This window comes from Hesperophylax consimilis, chromosome 15 (assembly GCF_061612785.1).
Source record: "Hesperophylax consimilis isolate HC1 chromosome 15, BYU_Hcon_1.0, whole genome shotgun sequence".
Lineage (NCBI taxonomy): Eukaryota > Metazoa > Arthropoda > Insecta > Trichoptera > Limnephilidae > Hesperophylax > Hesperophylax consimilis.
The window spans coordinates 20,013,228-20,034,942 of record NC_142850.1 but is presented as its reverse complement, the minus strand read 5'-3'; the positions used below and the strand labels follow the sequence as shown (position 1 = coordinate 20,034,942).

At 32.2% G+C, this 21,715-nt stretch overlaps 1 protein-coding gene across 2 annotated transcripts in view; it reads right to left on the bottom strand.

The window, feature by feature from the left end:
• tinc (transmembrane protein tincar) overlaps positions 1-21,715 on the bottom strand; it is a 47,831-nt gene that overhangs the window by 11,364 nt on the left and 14,752 nt on the right. The gene's annotated exons all lie outside the window — the stretch shown is intronic.

Sequence of the window (21,715 nt, the reverse complement as noted above, 5' to 3'; positions counted from 1 at the left end):
CCAGAGATCAAATGGGAAAATAATTCACCGACTCCAGATATTTTCATATCAGAGGGTTCGGCTCGGTAGAACTCCTAACAGGGCCTATAAATCCTACTGATCCATATATTTATAATTTTTATTATACATACAATTATTATTTATTTATTAATTTTCGGGAAATCGACAGTTTACATTTAATCAGTTTGTACATAAGTATTATATAATAAAATAAAACCAATTATGGATTTCCTCCTAGTGACTTTACCTCTACTGAGACAGCATAATATGGAATAAGTTATTTAAATTTGTGAGAAAGGAATATGAATTAAAAAATTTATACAAAACAAAAGATTATATAAAACGAAAAATTTACAAAACAATACATTTATAGCCATGTAGAAAGGTTTTAGAAATAAATCAAATCGTAATAGAGATATAAACAATAGAGACTTAAACATTATTCACAAACCATCAGAGAAATATTCTTTTATGGACCTCTTGTATTAGGTAAGTTCGCAACTAAAAATTATAGAATTGATAGATCGTCAATTAAAAATGGTTAATACTGTAAGAGAAAGCCGTTTGTAAAAATAATACTGGTATTCAAGATACAAGGTGACTATTTATAATTTTTTTAATTGACTGGAATTCCTTATTTTGCAGTTTATCTTTTGCTATTAGTAACCTAGTATTTGTAATGCCATAAAAATTAGATAAGTACGAATAACTTTGTGATATACAGATAATTTTGATCATATTTAATGTGCAATTGATAATTTAGTCAAAACGCAACAAAATGTGCTACGAATTTGCATACGTCTTGATTCATATCATAAGCCCCAACTTCTTCGTCGCACAGTAATTATGTTCACCGTTCTATCTAACCATTATTTAGTTTGCTTGGTTCGTTTGCACAACGTCCGTTCCGTTCCGCTCGTTGTCCCCGTGAACGGACGGCGGCGGAAATACACCGACGTGAAACGTTGTAACCGTGAACTTTGTATGGGGCCGTCGTCTGAACCGCTACGGTAACGTAACGGAAAATCGATAGCGTAGAGTCGTAGAGAATCTACGCTCGGTATTCCGTAGCTACTATCTACGTGGCGTTAACTTTGCGGTATCGTAGCGGAGGCTAATGTGTCTACAAGGTGAATAATTGCACCATAAAATAATACAATGATTGGTTTGGTTAGACAGGACGTGATTTATGTACAGGTACTAGTGCGATTTTATTAGTACGTTCTGGTTATTTATTATATTACATCCAATAATATAATTGGAACACTTTTTATGGCATAGTTTTTTGTGACAAAATACTAAATGATTTGCAATAAACACAAATAATAAAAAAAAACATATAGTTTTACGATTCGAAGACGAATATATAAATTAAAATTATAATATATTATGTTGTTTATTGCATTAATAAAAAAAAAATAAAAAAAAAAATATATATATATGTATAATGAAAAATACAGTCAATAGAATATAATTTTATTTGATACATTACTCATAATAATAGAATCTAAGGACGGGTTGTTTCACGGAATTTGAAAGAAACTTTACAAGTGACACATGATCTTGTTTTTTTAATCACATTATTATACGGAAATGTCGGGTACGACCCAAGAAGATATGGCATGACCAAGTGAGTCATAAGAGTATCTACATATCAGTGGCGGTTCCATGATATATCATCAAAATTAAAATTTAACACACTTTTAAAAAGTGATATAGAGTCATTAAAAGTGATGAAAAAAACTAGGTTTAATAGTTACCTATTTAACCTGTTTTTTCATCACTTTACATGACTTTATATCACTTTTTGTAGGTGTCTTGTTAACTGTTATTTTGATGATATACCCGGTCACCATCAGTAGCGGTCCTTGAGTTTTCAATGAACTAGAGCGGTAATATCATAACAATACGACTTACTGACGTTGTTGTAAGTGAAAAATATATTAATTGTTTTTGTGTTTAGTTCGTAGAACTCCATTTAATTATTTTTAAATTTAATGTAAATCAAATTTATTGATGTTATTATTAAGATCTGCAAGTATTATTTTCAGCCACTACAACATCCATACTTGCAGAACTGAATAACATCATTAAATTTAATGTCTGTCAAATTTAATGATGTTATTATAGCGGGACCTTTCTCCGAAGTTGACCGAAACTCATCTAAGTTTCAGCCAAAAAGCCTGCCATTCAGTATGGAAAATAGCCTTAGAGATATCCTTGGGTCTGAACCGTGGGATCCATCAGGTAACATTTTATTACACCACCTGATTATTTTATTATATCTATCGTCATCACCCTATTGCCAGTCATTGAATCGTCCTCTCTCCATCTCTAAAGTGGTTTCCTGAAGGTTATTCCTTGTTTTAGCCAATTTATCATTTATTTCGTATGTTATTAAAATAGCTTTTAGCTTTCTACCCAAAATGGTAGCATCCATATTTAATGTGTAATATTTCAAAACCATTTTTTTATAATTTACAAGTATTATTTTCAGCCACCACAACATCCATACTTGCAGAACTGAATAATAACATCATTAAATTTAATGTCTGTCAAATTTAATGATGTTATTATTAAGTTCTGCAAGTATTATTTTCACCTACAAACACTCCTGGTACTAATAAGAACAAACTTTGAAATTTTCCGTAAAATTGGTCCAGTATAGTTTTTGAGTTCATAGGGAACACACTCACGGATTGCATTTATTTATATTGAAGATTTGTCTTTGTTATAGTATTGCAATTTTGTATTTTGCACTTGCTTAGATTCATTTATCTATTGCCAATCCTCTCGATAATCTAAAACTATCTCCTTTGAACATTCTGTCTGTCGTACCGTATTTCTGCTTCCATAGATATATTAAAATACAAATAATTATTATTTGTTATAACCGATACTTAAATTAGTCATAAAAGGGAGAATTCTGTTTACATATTCACACTGTGTACAAATAAACGAATACCTAATCCGCCCTAATGCAATTATGTATGGATATTGGAATACGCGGACGAAAATAAACAAGGCTTCTTCTTTGCTTATATAAAGATTTATACTTGTACCTACTACGTTTTTCGGTACAGCCCCCATACATCCGTTTTGTTGTTGATGTTATACTAGAACAACTACCATGTAATTTTTTTAAATTATTTTTTTTGAATTAGGTTTGTAGTCTCTAAATAGTATTAATAAAATCGGTTTCTATCTGTACGATTAGTTTTTCTAAACTACACCACGGATTTTGATAGAGTTTTTACTATTATTTAGAGAATTTCTTCTGAAAGGTTTATACATATAAAGCTTGCATATTATATTTATAGAAAGTAGATAAAAGCCGATGTTTTGTAATTAAGTCGTAAAAAAATACTTTCGGGCGCTTACATTACCAACGCTGGCAAAATATTATGAGATACATCAAAATAATGTAGTACGGAATTGTATATCTTAAAAAGGCCCACAGAAAAGTTCGCTGCGTTATATGTCTATCTAAGAATAACTCCCAACAACGCCGGATACACCTGCAAGTTATTTTAATAAGCCATTAAATGTTATTTTTTATGCTATTTTATATTATAGAAACAAACAGTACATGGTTTACAGAGATGAAACAATATACAGGAATAAGATTCTTCATGTTGGGTACCAATGATATGTTTCCTTGTAATGTCTGCTAAGTGGTATGTTTATTCCTTAATTACCAGGTGACGTGTGTAATTTTTAGGTGTGTGTGTAATGTATGTGTGAATGTTTGTGTGTGTGTGTGTCTGTCTGTATGTATGCGCATTGAATAGTTTAAATTATTAACATGATGCCACGTTTGAATTTGGGCAGTGAATCCGAAAAAAATGTCAATGTTAGATTTAAGACAAATATTATTTAGAGTATGAAGAGCTCGGTTAATTGGCAAATTAGATGCTGCATACATAATATTAATTAGTTTGTGACATCATTTACATAATATCACAAACTAAGCATTATTTTCTAAAACTTTTAAAACAATCCTCCGCGTAGAATAATAGAGAAAGAAACACTATATTAATATTTCAACATTATTTATTGATATAATTTGAACTGGAATAAATATCTAAAAAATGTTTTTTTTAAACTCGGGTAACTTACTTAAGGTAAGGTACTTTTCACAACAGGTGTTTTCTATGGTTATAATTATAATGCTTTCATGTGAAATAATAACCGTCTACCGACTGGTAGAATTATCTATTTTAGTAACGCATATTATCATTTTGGCAGCGAAGCATGGAACAGACAGAGGTAGGACTGAGGGTACCTAGTAGAAATGAGATCTTCGTGCGGTGTATTGTGAAAAAGGAAATACGAAAACAATGCAAGTTGATGAAAGCGCAATAAATTTAATTAAGAAATGGATGCTTGAACATGGAGATATCTCATTTCTTCTATCACATTCATGCATCGTCTCGTACATGTTTTTCGGTATTTCCGACTCTTGACAAGGCTGACCTAAGTACTCGATTAACTTGAACGTGTCATGCCACGTCTTGTCTATTCACTTTCGTGCCATATATTATGTTACTTCTCCGTCCTTCTGCTCAACATATTCAAGTCATCTAAGTGTCCCATCATCTTCCAGATCTATTTGTTCGGTAATAGGTCATATATTTATTTCCACATGTGCACCTAAGGAATATCAGTTCCACTGCACTCTTTAGTTCTTTAGTTCTTCTTTTTAAATGAAAATTTTCATTACATAATTAAAACAGTTATGAAATACAGGGTAATAATGTGAAAATACAAAAAATACGAAAATGCAAAGATATGTAAAAATATATTGCGTTAGCAAATATATCCTACAAAGGCAAGACCTGTGCGTGGTTATTACATTAATTTTTAACATATTTTAATGGTGGATTTTGATATATAATATGGTAAATATAAAATGGAGTTATTTACGAGATAAATTTTAAACACAAGGTAAAAGGGTAAAATTCTGTCTAGAACTAAATACCATATTATACGAGATGATGACAGTTAAGACTTCCAAGAAATATATAATATCTATTTCAGTGAATTTTAGCCAATATTTGATACTATTATTTTTTAATGATAAACTAATATTTATAAGACAAGGTTTATGCATAGCATAAAGGATAACAAATAATTATAAGCAATAATTAGTCGCCTGAAATATCAATACAAATTGAAAATATCTCCCCAGTAAAAATAAATTGTATTTAATAAGAGAAATTTAGCACTAACAAAGCCTTTCGTACAAAAATAAAGTTGGTTGTTTACAGGTGGAAAAAATATAACAAGCGGTAATTGTTGATTGAGGTACTAGTACATATTGAATCATTTGGCGGGTTGGAAACAATGGCGGCATTTATTTTTACTCGGGAGATATTTTCAATTTGTATTGATATTTCAGGCGACTAATTATTGCTTATAATTATTTAATATTTGATACATTTTTTATTAGAGTAAATGTTTTGACGCAACGAGTAATGTTGCGCAACATGGTCTCTTCAAAGGTTGTAAGTACGAGTAGTGAATTGTACATTTTAGGGGAAATCAAATTAATGTCTTTGGGCTAGTCTGGTTTTGCAATAGGGTACCGCGTATACACAAGCGCCATGACTTTGGCTAGAACGGTTTGAAATTTTTGTTTGATTTTGTAGAGCATTGTATAATTTCGTAGCATAGAATTTAATATTTCTTTGTGCAAAAGATGTATTCAAACTAGAAGTAACCAGTATATTTTGGTTTACTGCTCTGGCTGAGTATTTATGTTTACTTCTTTTTATAGTTTTATGCAATATATCAGATTTCAGCAGAAATATATTGTATATTGAATATTACGCCTCGCACATAAAACCGTTATCTATTTTAATGGAAAACCATTATCGACTCAGTCATAGAGTATTTTTATGTCTTCTTTCAGTAAAAATGAAAAAAAAAATTTAATGAAAAACCGTGGTTTTGGCAAACAAACTTACAAAGATTCAAAGTTTCTATAGGACTTTCGTGTTTCTCCAGAGGTAAAATAAGGTATTAAGTTAAGTCCAATTATCTGTTTTTGCTTGTATTAATTCAGTAATATTTAACAATAGAAACCAAGTAAAATGATGACTACCTTATTAACCTTATTTCAGATGTGGAGATAAGTTTCAAATGTGATGTTGGCTTTCGACTTCGGGTAAAAAAATAATACTAGTTGAATTGTCGATGAAATTAACCCTTGGGGAAAAGAATTAATTCGTCAGTCTTGGTCAGCATTATTTTTTTCATTTATTTCATCATTAAAGAACCGTAAGGATCTTATTTTATCTCAAAGAAGAGAAGAGGCAGATAATTAGAAATAAGACGACGGCATCTGAGCTAAATTCCCATAATTACAAGCAAGCCATGACCCTTTTTATAAGAAGAGGTCTAAATTCCCGCGAGAGATTAATTTATCCTTGGAAAAAATGGAAAAACAATTTGCTCGAAAATATGCTGGTTGAACCTTTTCAACGGAGTAATGAGTTACTACAATGCATTAAAACTAGATAAAACAAAGTTTGCATTGTCTCATGCGAGTATTTGAAAGTTTTTTTAAACACAATGTGAACTACTTCTGACTTTCCGGAATAAGTGGGACTCTGGCATCTCAAATAGGGGTTTGTTGTTAGGCTGAAGGAAATGGTGAAGGGGTGGAGAAGGGGAAAGGAAGGTTGGCAATTACCAGGCTATTCAAATCTGGTCACCAAATACGGCTTAAGCCATTTCAAGCAATTTTTCGTTTCTGAATAGTGTTTTTTTACCAGGGTGATAATGAGAGTATAGTCTATACTTGGAAATGGATTTTTTTTATGGACACATTTTTCTATAAATCTGAACCTTTTAAAAGCCCTGACGATAAGTTATGAGTTTTTAAGTTTATTTACTGATTATGATTATCGTACTAAAAATATATATTTTTAATATTTTCATTCACATTTATTATTGATTTCAAAAAAGATCTAAAACCGTACAATCTGAAACAGTTTCAACTGTCTACAACGTCATGGTAAGACGGCTGAACGCCATCACATTCCATTACTTCAACTTAAAAATATTTCCACAATCATAATTTTTGTCTTTATTTTTTTTTTATAATAAAAAAAAATCAGTGAAAATTCCCTATTGTAACACAATTACGTAATAAATTTAGTTTTAACACGTACTCTTTATTATCACCATTTAAAACCAACGATATAAGGATATTAACGTGCTTTATAAAATTAAAATAAATATTAATAGTGAAAAGGTATATATACCCCGGGAAAATGTAGGGAAAATATGAACGTAAAATAAAGAATTAGGGTCGAATTCGGCAGGGAAAAGGGTTTTTTTTTAATCATCGGCAAACTCATTCAAGCGAAATGTTTTCATCAACGTTCATTCGGTCGTTTATGAAAATACAATTCGTACAATATTATTACGCCGTTGAGTCAGAAGCAGGAAAGAAAGTATAATGCGGGTCACATGATAAACGGTTATTCTTTGCGGTGTAATAATGTTTGAATTGCGGTGGTTCAACTTTGAGATTGGGTCTAAGTAACCTAACCTAACCCACAAAAAAGGCTACAGTCTGCCCCTTTGTGAAGATAGGTCATAAAAACATTATTTAACCACGGCTTAAATCTATGTTGATGATATCAATATATTCGTGCGGTTATAGTAAAACCTTAACCATATTCGATTGGGATATTTTTCACCACAGAGAAGTTTTTTTTCTTCTATCTGAAACAACAAAAATTGGTAAGCTCTATTATAATGAATATTTGATTTACTGAAATATGTAGGTCAAAGCAACTATTTTCATTAACATTTACACCAAAATATCAACTGTAACATTATGCAATGTGCAGTGTTTTAAATTTTGTGTCCCATCCGTGCAAAATCGGAAAATATATCGTATCTTGTGAAAAATTACCTCAAAGGCGCTGTACTACTTGAGAGTCCCTAGGCTTAATCTAATGTTGTTAATTACAAACAGTCACAGAAAACCTGTTCCTGGCAGGTCACTTTAGATACTAAACACACTTTTATTAGAAAGTTTGAAAACACGGAGAAGACACGACTTTGCATGCACAGGACACTATATCAAAAACACTAGATATTACAAAATATTAACTCTAATTTGTTTAATTTTTTTACACATTTAGTTATTTAAAATGTCTCGAACTGTGAAGGTGAAAGGTTTCTGATTTTATGGATATGAATTACTGTCTGAAAAGGTGGGTTTTATGTTTCGTTCAAACGTTCTGATAAACGTGTGATCTGTCAGGTAAGTGTGTTTCTGTATCTTTTTATACATAGTAAGATAATGCCTAGAAAGTGAAATTTGTCCAACGTTCTTGAGGTGATTTTTCTGGCACTATGCAAAATGTCCAATCTTACTGATGCTATGAAATTTCAATCTCAAACTGTAGAACGGTGAAGAAGGAACGAAAAGAAATCATTTTAATTGATGGTTGTTATGAAATATGTCATTGGTTGCACAGAGATTGCTACCAAAACTTCCTACTTTTTAAATAGGCCGTGCGTTATGTAATCAAACTTTTCACAAGCCAGCATGTGCTAACTAAACAAAATATAGTAATCTCAGACAGAGATCGTACATACGCCGTCGAAGAAATTCCTCTTTCTTTTCAAACGTCTTGTATGAAAACGAAAAAGACAGATGATGCTAGAACGAAAACGTCACGTACGTCCTCTCTTTGTTACTATTCATTAATCCCCTCAGCCAGATTTTTATTCTTGATTTCAAATCATTTAAAATTTCTAATAGCTTTACATCAGGGGAAAGGATGTTGTGGAGTTTCGTCCCAAAATAAATAAAATCTCTTTGTCCGAATATGGTTTTATGACCTTGAATATTTTTAATGTCATTGTGATTTGACCTTGTTTGATGAATACGCAGTATTGTAGAGGATTCAATATTTTTGAATAGTTTCAATGGTATATTTTTAGCATATATTTGTTGTACATTTGGTACATCAAAACTATTGCAAATTTCAATCGAAAGCGTTCTTATGGGTACTTTCAGTATGGTCTTCATGATTCCTTTTTGAATTGTGTTTTCATTGATAGTATTTTTTCAATTTCTGTAAAAAAAAACAAAATAATAAATTAAAAATCTGAAAGAATTTAGGTATTTTCTATTTTCACACCGCGACGTCGTCTTTCCTCGGGAACAAATAACAAACACTCTCCGCCGTAAGTAAAACTTGCCGACATACGAGCAAAAATTGTATGCTTAACATGCATACAAATAAGTCATATCCTACGTTCCCGTAATGGAACAAATACGAAATTGTTTCCAGAGAATTCTTCTCGGTGGAGTACATATTCCGGGGTTTGAGACGTATGAGCACACAGCGTGTAGAGTGGTATGATGAGATGAGATGAGATGCTGTTACTAGTAACGCTGGAAAATATATTAAACAGTCTACACCACTGGTTAAACATTATGTTCACATCAGAGGTGGGAAACCTAAATTTGCTAAAGATGCTACAAGACGTTATAATTGGCTAGTTTCGGTGATTTGTCTGCAACACCGCTAAAAGTGTTTCACTGAATTATGTAACCTATTAAAAATGGTGTAGGGTTTGAAATTTTTTATTTGCATCTATTAAAAATTTGTACACCCTTGGAATACATATTTAAGCATGTTTTGCATTTTTTTTTGGGTCTTAGAAAATAAATTAAAGATCAAGTTTTTTTGTTCCAACAAGACACTATTTCTAATATTTTCGATTGACAGTAGTTGTACGGTGTGTTTATTTTTTTATATTGGCTTATTAAACATAAAAAGTAAATGTAATCAACACGGAAACTATTAAAATAAGAAGAAAACATAATCATTAATAGTAGAGGTCCTAATTCAGATCCATGAAGAAATCCCCCGACCTTTTTTTTACGCATGTACCCGCATACAGTTGATGAGAATAAATAATAAGTAGTAAGTAGTAGCGTAATGAAGAGAACTAAGACAACGTAGTGTACAAATCGTTACTTATTTACAAATATTTTTGCACGTTTTTTTAGAGAAATTTCGAGGGTATTCTACGAAAGTGTTATCTTTGCTGAAGGTATTCGGAATAGTTCGGGAATCCAGAATAATGATTGGTGATTTTTTCCGGTTAACTCTACCTCAATCAAGAAGCACATATCTCGTTTACCAAACTCTACCTAAGTATGTGATTATTTTGAAAGACTTATTTTGAGTAACTGAAAAAAGATTAACATAAAACGTACATAGTGGTGTCACAAATTCCCAGTATATTCTTATTTCCGTGAGTTTTTCACAAATGTAGATGATAAAACAATAAAAAATACCCAAGAATAAATAATAATTCTTTATGGTTGACGATTTTTGCTCTAAAAGCTCTCATGGCAGAAGACCACGCCTCTGTTCTCTCGGATGAATATTCCCTCTGGAAAATAGGCTTGATCGGAAAGTTTAAATATATAATGCGAACTTCTATAATTACGACACATCCCTAATTTGCTTGGGCGTGTGGGGGATGTTCCCATAACGAAAATAGAAACTGATTACTAAGAATTCACATCTAATTTAAAACTGTATAATAACATAAATATACAAATTATAAAGTAATGCTTTCGGAGTCACTGTGGCGTCACTGTTTGAATTTCTTGAAAAGTTAGGCAATTACAACGTTGTGTTATCCCATTTTCTTTGCCGTTCTTAATTTTTCTCTTGAGCTAAATATTATGTTAATATTATAAATGAAAATTTGATACTGAATTATTACAAAAATACCCATATTTAGAGGGTATCATTTCGATTCGCTTTTTGAGGGTTTCTTTTTTCTTCTCATAAAAAATTCATACGAAAATATTTGAATAACGATAAAACAGATATAAAATATTTCCAAAGGCATAACCAACCACGTAACAAAGGACATTGGTGAGATTCTATCAAAACCATGTTGTATGTGTAAGTAGAATTTTAACATAGGTGTTCGTACTTTACAATGGAACGAGAGAAGAGAAATATTCACATTGAGACATCACTGAACATGTGCGATTTCAGACATTTCCGGATTTTATTTACCCATATTTTAGACTCGAAGCCGCCATTCAGGCACTCAGAATTGTGTATTTCTTTTAGAAGAACTAAAATGTAAGCACAGCATATAGTTATGCCATATTGACGTACAAATTATTACAGCGCGAATTTCTTGAAATACGTCAATGGCTTATAATAAAGCCGAAAAAAATGCTGATTTTCCAAAAACAAACTCAGTTATTCATACAGGATGTAACATAGAATAATATTCAAAGATGTTTCAGAGAAAAAAAAATGTGTAGAAAAAAATTTAAAAGTTCAACGAATGTAAAGGTTTTTAGAAGAGTAGATAATGCTTTATTGAATTGACTGTATATTTAACTAACTAACCTAAAACAATCCTTGCCTCATTCACATTCATACAAAATCTCATACATACTCTTCTATTATTCTGACTCTTGACATGGCCCGACTCAAGTATTTGATTCATTTGACCGTGTCTCGGGCGTCCCCGACTTCTGCTACCATATGGGATATTTATGTTGAGGGAAATAACTATTTATATATTTTTGAATGCTTCTTTATTAAGGTTTGAGTTTCAATAACAAGAATTTATTCGAAACGTTGAGTGATAAGAAGAGATTGAACGGTGACATAAACTGAAGCTGAACAATCGATGGAAAATTGTATTTCTTTTAATTTTATTTTTATTAATTACTATTTAAGATACATTTATGATGTGCTATATTAAGTGTATTTATTTTATTTTATTTATTGGATGATTTGTATAGCGCCGCCATTGTGAGATATCACCTCAGGGGCGCTTTACAGTTAATGCAGGTATTACAAAAAAAAATATAAATATTACAAAAATAAATTGAAATTAAGTTAAATAAAATGTAGTTCAAAAACAAGTGACATGAAGATGGAGAATCTGCAGCAAGAATCCTTGGTGGTGAGGAAACTGGACCAGCTGCTGCAGCGAGAGAGTGCACCGCGTCCACCAACAGTGCCAGTACGAGGTTCGTCATCCGTCCAGGTATGTGTCTGCTGCTAATAGAGCGCTGACACAATATCCTCTCATGGATACCAGACCTTGGCAGCACCGCTGTAACATTCGACGAAGATAGAGGATGGAGACTCTGCAGCAAGAATCCTAGGTGGTGAGGAAACTGGACCAGCAGCGAAGAGTGCACCGCGCCCACCATCAGTGCCAGCACGAGGTTCGTCATCCGTCCAGGTATGTGTCTGCTGCTAATTAAGCGCTGTCACAGTATCCTCACATAGATAACAAACCTTGGCAGCACCGCTGTGACGTTCGGCAAGTCCATCTCCATGTAATCTTGTTCCTGGTGATTATGTTTGTGTTGTTAGTGTTGCAATGTGCCCGCAATAGAAGGCGACGGTCAGGATAATAAATTACCCTGGGCACTTGTTAGGGCTTTCAGAGTTTCTAAGAATTTCATTGAAAACATCTGGCGTACCTACAGTTACCGATTCTCGTCCCAAGTTCAACTTTCAATTTCAAAATTTCGAATATTTTTTAGCACAATTTTCGATTATTCATTTTAAACACACTGCACTCTAATCACATAACTATAAAGTTCTGATTAATAATTGGCAAGTTAATTTAAAATGTTGATTCACTGTTTTTTTTTAAATGTGCAATGAAAATTAACAGACTGAATTTCAAGTTCGATCAAAATAAACTACTATGATTAAAAAGTTTAATTTCAGCCGTGAAAATAAACTGGTAAGATTAATCGTTCATTCACAATAAACTGAAGTAATTGAACATTGGGTGTAAATAACAAAGAGTAGGAAAGCAACGTAATAGAGGGAAAGAAATAACATTCCCTACATTAACGTTTTACGAAGCCTGCTGTTAAAATGTTACGGAATGAAAAACGTACCGTAAAATGGGGTGACTGATCATTTTCTACTTTGCACCTAGAAAACTTTTTTAAAACAACGCTTAAGACAGAGAATTTGATTTCATATTTATTTCACGTGTTAAAACTCTCGGTATATATGTTAAAATTATATGTGTTTGGGGAGAAAAAAATGGTGATCAATGTCACCGTTCGGATAGGGGCTACATCTTGTGTAAACTTTACAACGATACGCCAATTCCAGTATAAAAATATTTAAAAAATCTAATTCGAAATTTATGGTAGTTTATCGACAGACGCTTATATACTTTACAGTATAAATGACACGAAACTGTTATAATCCACGAGGAATTTAATTATTTTTTCTATATCAGAAAATATTTTAAAACAGCTTCACAATTCAACCATCAATATATGTAACTAGAAACCGTCTAATTTGACAATTATTTTCAAAGCGTCATTGTGTCCAAATTGCCCGAAAAAATCATTTAAAATAAGCCATTAATTTCTGGAGATAATTCAAGATTCAAAAGTCGCCCCATTTTACAGTAAGTATCATTTCATGAATGGCTTTGGAATCACGCAGCTAATAGGGAGTTCCACGGAATCCTGATCGATCAACAATTTGCCCACATTATTTTATTGAATATAAACCTTTTCGTCACGAAGGGAGAAACGGAAAAAACATGTTTTACTTTTCAATATTATTATTTCGCCAGTCATGATGATAGGTTATTTATTATATTGGTATTCTTGGAAGGTAAACGAATGTAGGCCATACAAACGTTTACGTAAATTGAAGGTAGAATCGAAGCAAATACACGTTATAATCTAGAGGTAGTCGAGACGAGTTTATAGGTGCGAATTGACTGGTATCAACACCATTTAACAGAAATTGGAAAAGGTGTGCGAAAATTGAATTATCTACTCGTACCTATAAGTTAATTTAATATTTGGGCAGAGACATTATTTGTACCAGGCTCCACTTCTATTTAATAGCCTTCCAGATCACATTAAATCGTCAAATTCCTTGTGTACATTTAAAAAGAATGTTAAATTATTTCTGCCATCCGAGGATTTCTAACATATTCTTTCATCTTTGTCCTTTTAAATTGTGGCATAATATTTTGAATACGTTTATTTTTTCATCTTTTTCTTTTTATAAAGTAAATTTTTTTTCTCTCTCTTTCTTTCTTCTCTGTTTTAAAAAGTAATAGTTTGTTACATTTTTCTTGCAATTAAATATCATGGTCACCCTACATGTTTACAAAATTATACTGTAATGAATAGGCTGATAGGTACCATGTAGGTATCCAAATCGGAGAAACGTCAATGTAACAATATTGTTATCTTAATATATTATCATTGTTATTTTTTTTTTAAATATTTTGTAAAATTATTAACCTCAACACAGGCTTGTCCTAGTAAGGTTAAAAATTCTAACTCAAAAAAAGATACAATGTAAAGAAACGATAAATAAATAAAATTATTCAGTATTTTGTATTTTTAGGATAATCTCTTCACGAGGAAATGTTTGGTAGAAAACATAAAACAAACGAATAACAACAGTGTGTATGAGACGAATTACGAATGTGAATGAGGCAAGGAATGTGTGACAAGACCGAGTTATTTAACGATCTGTACTATCCCACTACACCTGCGGGGAAACGGTGTGATGGTTAATTAATTAGTTAGTTTGTAAGCTAAATTGCTTACAAAGTCATTCTTTAATGTCGTTGGTCATAAAAGATCGATCTTTCCAAAGATGAAATTAAACTCATGAAGGTTTAGTTTTAACCTTATGAAGGTTTATTTTCAAATTAACTGACTTATGACCACAATATGAACACCAACATTCTTCAAACATAAACGAAAATGTGCAATATGGCTCACATGAACCAACCAAATAACAACGTTGAGTGTTCATATTTTAAGCAAACGACTTTTAATAAAAGGGCCACGTTCATGAAGTGTACGTTATAACCGTAGAATATAGGATCAAAAAACATACACGAAGACAAGCGAGTTTTTAAAGCATTTCTTCACATTTAATTCTCACCAGTCAGTTATATTTAAAGGACAAAACACGAGTTTTCCTGAGTTTTATATAAAAGACACAAATCTTGATTATGGCTCTGACATCGAGGGCTTGAGAGCGTCGCAATCTCGCTCATGGAGGCATGAAAGAACTTTAATTAAAAAAGCTTCGAAGCTTTCAGCCGAGAAACTAGCAAATAACACCCGGTCTTGTGATGAAAATAATAAACATTTCTAGCTTAATTACTGGCATTAGTTAGTATCAACATAATGTCATTAGTTGTGACAGTTTTATTTCATTACATTTTTAAATTGGGGTGAAATCGTGTGACTTGTAGGCTTTGTTTTCTTATATTTACTGTAGATATTTAGTGAAAAACGCACTTGCGATGAATGATCATGTAACAAATTATTAGGTTCATTGACAATGCAACTGCCGTGATGCTAAATAAAGTACCTAATATTTAAGGCGAAGCACTACAAAGTTAGAATTGTGTTTTTGTTTTAAACTTTTGATCGCTTATAAATATTTTAGAAGCTTTTATTAAATACGGAGTAGAACACATGTTGGCTCTGTAATCGAGTATTATTTTGACAAGTCTTTTTATAAGCCCAGAAAAAAAATAAAGTATCAGGTCTATAAAAACAGCTTTAAAGTTCAAAAACAAAAAAAAATGTTTAATGTACTGAGTGGAATATTAAGTTCTTTAGAAAATTATCTTAAAACATTTGAAGAAAACAGAATGTTAACAAATTTGGTGAAACAGTAAAAAAATCAAAACAATTTTTAGAAAGACTGCGAGGAGTCCAAAAAATTTTCGAATTGATTTTAGAATCTAAAATTATTTTCCTGATGGTTTGAGTTCTTTTAAAGTATGAATCAAATAATTAAAAAAAACACATAATACAAACGCTTAGTGAAAATTGTGAAAATTATACAAAGTTAAATCAGAAGCAAAAAAAGGCCGTGCTATAACCATCAAAAGCTTTTTATAAAATTCCATAATAAATAAAAATAAAACATTAAGCAGTTAGTTTCTCACATTTCTTAAAGTAATCGTTGGTTCGACGTACATATATGTCCTACAATGTATGTATTACATAGACCCGCATCGCTTTGCATTCAGCGTTTTCTGAGATAAAGTTTTTCGTCCAGTTTACCAGGACATAAATCTACAAATGGCCGAAAATCTCATTTGCCTATGGAAACAAGATCAAAGGCCGTCTGCAAATGTGATCCCCTAATAAAAACCTAGCGGTCAAATGGCGTTCCGTCCAAACCCAAATTCAAGCAATTTGGAACAAGTTTCGGGATGTCAGTCTGACGGTTGGTTCTTTGATCAAACGATAGATGGCATTAGTAGCAGGGGAAAGTCAACATAAAAAACCAGGGAAAATCGTGGGTAAAATAAAGTTTTGCATTCTCGCTTTGTTTTTTTACAAGCATAAAAGACATAGAATAGTGTGTGTGTGTACTTGGGACGTTTTAATGAATTCTGTATTTATATGTATGAGTTTATTATCAATTTTGTATATAAGGAGACATGTATTATATTTATATTGTTTACTTAATGTTAAAAGTTTTGTTTCCATATATATTTTTTTCTGGGTTTGAAGTGAAATAGTTTTTTGATTACTTGTTTTTTTTTTAATTTCATTTATGTATGTTTCATATGCATTTACGTTACAATAGAAACATTGTAAATTATAATATATGCATATAAAAAGACAGTCTGCATTTTATTTTTCACCAGGGGGACAGGAAAAGGAGGAATAAAGGATGTGGCTTGACAGAAGATTGATGTAAACGCGACATGAAACGATTTTGACAAGAGATTGTTTGGCCTTTTCTGAAAATCTGCAGTAGAAAATAAATATGAAAAATTCTTTCTGCGACTTACAAAAAGTAAAACAATAATTCACAGATGAAACGGCATTACAGTACGACGCAATATATATTAAATTTTTTTTCAATAGTAAGGTTCATGATCAACGAGGTATACCGGAGCCGCAAATATTGTATGCGAATCAATTTGTGGTTTTATTGTGGACTTTAAATAATATCAGACACAACTATCGGGATAATTGTTGTTAACAGTTAGAATTGGAAAGGTATTTTACTTACCACCCTGGTCATTGGTATAAGTCTCGTGCAAATCGTGGGACACTGCGGGTGATCACTGCACAGGCTTCCGAAATAGATTCGATATTATACACTAAGGGAGCACTTAACATGTTCACTGCGAAGGTTTTCTTAACATACTGGTCATGTGCAAAAAAATTTTGGAATGTCACTGATGTAGGTATGTACTCCACACTGTCAGGCAGGGACAGGTAATTGGGTGGAGGAATGCAGGAACGTTAAAGTGAGATGGGTATAGTTACTTCGACATATACATATTAATGTTTTTACTACCGTATCTTTTCTAGCAGAATTCGCCCGATCCCAACAATAATTTTTCTTTTTAACAAAAGATTTCCAAACAAGCTAAATTACATATTAAATTTTTTTTATTTTATTTATTTAAACATTTAAATTTACACAAAATTACTACTTATAGCTTACATACCACTACATTTGTTTTTTTTACATCAGCCCCACACAGGAGTTAGTTAGTAAAAAGGGAAATGATTTTCCTCAGAGCCTATGTCATCTTTCGGGATGCTGTGTGGAGGCACTTTTTTAAGGAAAGGAAGGGGAGGAAGTTTTGGGAAGGTAAAGGGTATGATGGTTGGGTAGAAATCTAGGGATATGTGTGCACAGGAGTGACGGACATATGAATATATTCCACCTACTGCAGAGACCAGTTGGAAAGGTCAGAGGGTCTCCACAAACCAGCCTCCACCAATCTGGGAGGCTACGCAGGTAGGCAGTCGCATCCTGAACACACCTCACCCGATGAACCCGGGCACCCCTGCTAAATCACCAAATGTAACGAACCACTCGGGAAGACCTAAGGCTTCCCGGGGCGACGGTTCCCAAACCAACCTCAAAAATTAAAAATTATATGGTTCTTACAATCTATTTTTAGTTTTGATAGCAATTATTTATTATACCTATAGGTATATGTAGATTAAAATGATATCTCAAAGTAGCCCAGAGTCATAGACATCCTAAAATAAATTTCAAATTCTCCAAAATAGGGCAATGAGAACAATACTCACACGACATAGATATTCAAAAGTAAATAAAATGTCAAACGAACTAAATTGGCTAACGGTGAAACAGATGTTGACCTTGAACACGATGATATTTGTACACAAAATAGTAAACAACCTGCAACCCAAATATTTTTCAAATAAAATTGTATACAACAAGGACGTGCAATGAAATCAGGCTACCAAAAAAAGACAAGGCGAATACTCAGTATAGTATATTATATAAATATATAATACTATAACGCGCTGCCGGAAAACCTTAAGTCTGCCCCAATTGGAAAGTTCAAGATGTTGTGTAGGAGCCACATCAAGGAAGAAAAAACATAGTATATTTAAATGTAACAAATTAATTAGTCATTTGTAAACTTAAATGTACAAATTACTAAAATAAAATTAATAAGTAAAAATAATTTGTGCCTGTGTTCACAGTGCTAAATAAGTTAACTGAAAATTTTTGAGTGAACTGAAAATTTTTCGAGTATTTTTGTTGTCGTGTTAATTTTTCACCCACCTATCCCTACCTCTTCCACTGTAGCTCAGACTGTCCACTTACCGTGATATCAACACATGTTAATCTAAATTTTAGATTTTTAGTATTATACTGCTCTGATGAAGCTACGGTTGTAGCGAAACCCGGTCAGCATTAAGTATTTACGTATAAGTGATGTTTACAAAGTTATTGTTTAATTTTAAATTACAATGCCACATCACAAAGTAACCGCTTCATATGAAGAAATAATTTTTTTTAGTACATAATCATCTAATAAAAAAATCGCCATCTTTTATAACTCCATTTTCATGAAATCCCACCATAGGGATTATTTTCAAATATTCGATTGATAAAACAAAATAAAACGTTTATTTACGGATGTCGCGGGCTACACGAGGATTTAGATTTGTGAACTTATTTCCTGGCGGCTCGACGATCGCTAAACTGAAGTACTTTCAATTTCCACGTGGATTTCATCGGAATTCAATTAATTCTGAACACCCAAATGTTTCAACTCAAACAAAATTAATTACGAGGACAGTCGTAGCCCAAAAACGTGCGTGTCAACAAAATGAGTGTGAAAATAATTATTGAATTCATCGATTGGTACTTTCGTAACGATGGTTTATTTATGTTGTGGAAATTTAACTAGTTTTAATGTAACTACATTTACAGGAATTGTATCCAATAATAAACATACACTACACATTTTAGTACGATTTCTTTTTCAATATTTCAATGTTTACAAATATTTATGTCAGGGGATTAGTTATTATAATAAAATCATTATTCCGAGCGGCATTACCGATGGCTATACTTATGGATATAACATTGGATAGTACCCGAAGTCTCCAAGAAATAAATGTCGCAAAACCTTATTTTATACTTTCTCTGCCATTGAGGAAAGAGCAAGTAAAATTCAATGGTCTCTTTATTATTGAGACACTTCCCAAAATGCTGCAAGATTGCTCTCCTCACCGGCATGACCATTGGCAAGTTGTCCTGGAGGCTGTGAGATATAACAGTCTATGTTGTAGGTGACGGAGATAACCATTGGTAACATAGAAATAAATAAATTTAATATATGTTCATGTTGGGAATATAAATTAATGTTCTCCATGGTAACCGTGTTTTCATACCATCCACGACTCAGTCTGAAGAAATGTGTGGTAATGTGTACATCTCTTCTGACACGCGAATGGTTCATTCCGAGCATACCCAAAAGAAAGTCGGTACAGCCAAGGGTATACCTACCATCCTACCGACTACATTTGTAAATGCAGGAACATAATATGAATATATTCGTTTGATGCAATAATTGAACATGTTGTTATATTAGATAGACAAACAATATAGATAGTTTTATATGCCCTAGAGGTGATTTTGCACAAAAACGGCGCTATTCAAATCATCCAAATATTATTTGTGTGGTTTCCTGTTGACATTCGGTTAAAATGATCGAATTTAGATTATTATACCGATTACGCATTATTAAAACGATATCATTTGAATAAATTGATTCAGCAAATGAATAAATTCATTCGTGGTGTATATATACAAAGTATCTTATTTTCGAATAATAATTATTATTCCCGATTATGCGTAAGATTATAAAAATACAAGGCAACAGAATTGTTTAATAAGTGTCAGCATTATAATAATTATAATAATATTTGGATGATTTGTGTAGCGCCGTTTTTGTGCGAAATCACCTCAAGGGCGCTGTACAAATATACAATCCATTTCTAAAATGATTTATGTTATTAACTATAAAGTTTTTTAAAATGATTTATGTTATTAACTATAAAGGGAGATTATATATAAAGTTCCATACTTACCTGGTAGGTCATTTAAGATTGACACTCAATTAACTTTAATTAATTGTTTAATAGCGAAATTTAGACATAGGATTTAAGACATAACTGAAAAATTGTATATATATGGACTTTCTCTCAGGAATGGTATATTTAACTTAAGGGTATGACAGCTTCGGCCCAGATACTCCGAAAGCGCGATCACCAAACTTAGTATTTGGGTTGCGCTTAGGTTCCATCAGTCTGCCTATAGCTGATGATGTTGCTGATCTAAGAGTTGACTGCCTCAGACCAGTGTTTTCCGGAACCATCCAGCACAATTTGTAACGGACTCTTTCAGGGCACTTGAGCCAGTAAAGGTTACGAAGGTGTTCTGAAATGTGCGAATATTTAGAAACCCCGGTTATGAGCCGTGCTGCTGCATTAAACACTGATTGAAGTTTGTCAATTTGATATTATGAAGGCTTGTATAAATGCCATTGCAGTAATCGAGACGTGAAGCGCCCCTGAGGTGATAACTCACAAAAGCGGCGCTATAAAAATTGTCCAATATTATTATTATTATTATTTTTTTTTTTTAACTTCCGATTTAGTTGTCCGGGTTAAGTCTTCCCCAAAGGAAAAACTTAACCCTTCCACTCACTTTTCCACAAATGATCATCTAGTCAATCAACATTATGTAAGTGCATTATATAAGCAAAGTAAATACAAAACAATACAAGAACAACACGTCAAATCACCAGAGATCAAATGGGAAAATAATTCACCGTCTCCAGATATTTTCGTATCAGAGGGTTCGGCTCGGTAGAACTTCTAACAGGGCCTATAAATCCTACTGATCCCTCAATATAAATATTTAAAAAATCTTTTGTTATCCTACATGTATTCAAAATGACCGACTTTTGCATCTTTATATATAATTTTTTTGATAGATCTAATACGCCTAAATTTTTAATTAGAGAGCTAGGTATAATGCCAGTAGCCGAAATAACGAATGGTAATATTTTTATAGTCTGAGAATGCCAAATTCTTTTTATTTCATTTCCTAAATCTGTGTATTTTCTTATTTTTTCACTAACAGATTTTTGAATATTACAGGAATTTGGAATAGCGACATCAATGATATAAGTTATTTTTTTAATTTTGTCATGTAAAACTATATCGGGTCTATTATGACTAATCGCTCGGTCTGTTAGTATAGTTTTATCATAATATATTTTATAAAATTCGTTTTCTAAAAATGAATTTGGTTCGTATTCATAATATGGTACTACATTACGGCAGTCAATC